This window comes from Rhinolophus sinicus, chromosome X, assembly GCF_036562045.2.
Source record: "Rhinolophus sinicus isolate RSC01 chromosome X, ASM3656204v1, whole genome shotgun sequence".
NCBI classification, from domain to species: domain Eukaryota; kingdom Metazoa; phylum Chordata; class Mammalia; order Chiroptera; family Rhinolophidae; genus Rhinolophus; species Rhinolophus sinicus.
The window spans coordinates 77784560-77786731 of record NC_133768.1 but is presented as its reverse complement, the minus strand read 5'-3'; the positions used below and the strand labels follow the sequence as shown (position 1 = coordinate 77786731).

The 2172-nt window shown below is 45.2% G+C and overlaps 1 pseudogene; it reads left to right on the top strand.

Moving 5' to 3' along the window:
- Positions 1–253: 253 nt before the first annotated feature.
- Positions 254–1578, top strand: LOC109439111 (large ribosomal subunit protein uL4; annotated as a pseudogene).
- Positions 1579–2172: the final 594 nt, after the last annotated feature.

Genomic DNA, 2172 nt, shown 5'->3' with positions numbered 1-2172 from the left:
CCATTTGCAACAACATGGATGGATCTGGAGGTTATTGTGCTGAGAGGAGTAAGTCAGATAGAGAAAGACAAATGCCATATGATTTCACTTGTGTGTGGAATCTAAAGAAAAAAATAAAGCAAACTAATATATTATTGTAAGTCAACTGTAAAAGAAAAATAAAACAATTATTAAAAATAAAAGGAATGAGCTTTCCTTTTTTCCTGTGGGAGCCTCCGGGTTGAGAGGAGCATGGCTGTCTCCTCTCCCCACCATGGCGTGTGCTCGTCCATTGATATCAGCATACTCCAAAAAGGGGGAATCATCTGGCAAAAATGTCACTTTGCCTGCTGTGTTCAATGCTCCCATTCAACCGGATATTGTGAACTTTGTTCACACCGACTTGTGGAAAAGCAATAGAGAGCCCTATGCTGTCAGTGAATTAGCAGGTCATCAAAACAGTGCTGAGTCGTGGGGTACTGGCAGAGCTATGGCTTGAATTCCCAGAGTTCGAGGTGGTGGGACTCATCGTTCTGGCCAGGGTGCATTTGGCAATATGTGTCATGGAGGCCGCATGTTTGAAACAACTAAACTTGGCGCCATTGGCTCTGCAGAGTAAACACAATGCAGAAGCGATATGCCATCTGCTCTGCCTTGGCTGCCTCGGCCTTACCAGTGCTGGTTATGTCTAAACGTCATCGTATTGAGGAAGTTCCTGAACTTCCTTTGGTGGTTGAAGATAAAGTTGAAGGCTACAAGAAGACCAAAGAGGCTGTTTTGCTTCTTCAGAAGCTTAAGGCCTGGAAAGATATCAAAAAGGTCTATGCCTCTCAGCGAATGAGAGCTGGCAAGGGCAAAATGAGAAACTGTCGTCATATCCAGCGCAGGGGACCTTGCATTATCTATAATGAGGACAATGGCATCATCAAAGCCTTCAGAAACATCCCTGGAATTACTCTGTTTAATGTAAGCAAACTGAATATTTTGAAACTTGCTCCTGGTGGACATGTGGGCCATTTCTGCATTTGGACTGAAAGCACTTTCCACAAGTTAGATGAGCTGTATGGCACGTGGCATAAAGCTGCCTCCCTCAAGAGTAACTACAACCTTCCCATGCACAAGATGCTCAATACAGACCTTAGCAGAATCTTGAAAAGCTCAGAGATTCAAAGAGCCCTCCGAGCACCATGCAAAAAGATTCATCGCAGAGTCCTGAAGAAGAATCCACTGAAAAACCTGAGAATCATGTTGAAGCTAAACCCATATGAAAAGGCCATGCGCTGGAACACCATTCTTCACCAGGCCAAGAATCACAAGCTCCAGATGGATAAAGCAGCAGCAGCTTTAGAAGCCAAATCAGATGAGAAGGGGGTTCCAGGCAAGAAGCCAGTGGTAGGAAAGAAAGGAAAAAAAGCTGTTGGCATTACAAAGCAGAAGAAGCCTTTGGTGGGGAAAAAGGCTGCAGCTACCAAGAAACCAGCAGCTGAGAAGAAGCCTGCAGAAAAGAAACGTACCACAGAAGAAAAGAAACCATGGCATAAACTTAAATTTGTTTATTTCTTGAAAGTCAAATCACTTTGGAGAGCTAATTTTGAATAAAGGGATCAAAGAGGCAAGGAGAAACATGAAAAAAAAAAAGGAATGAAGTGATGTCATCAAAATGGTGACGAGAGGTGAGTCTCTGGAAATCTCCCCTGGAATTTACAACAAATTGAACAACTATAACTCCACAAAGGACTCCCTGCAAAGCAGACAGGCAACACAAAGAGGCTCACTACTGAATTCACCTAAAGGTGGGAAAATTGAGCAAGCAGGGGAAGAGAGAAGGGAGAAGTATGGAAACGGGATTGCGTGAGCACAGGGCACAGACCTAGCTCGTGCTCGAGCTCCCGGGATCCCTGAACTATTGAAGCTGTGGGAGAGGGAAGAACTCGGAATGCTAGGGCTCTGTTTATGGCCCACTGGGCTAAGGAGACAGCATATTACACGGCTGAACCCAACGCTCAAGGCAGAGACCACAGAACAAAGACTGAGGGAAGGAGACAGAAAACAGTGGTTTAAGACCTCACTGCATCAGAGAATGGAAGCCTTAGGCACTGAGACTAGCCACCCCCTCCCTACCTTCCCAGAGCTTGCTCTGCTCACACCTGACCAGTGCTAGAAGCAGAACAGTAGCAGTGTCACATCAAAAGA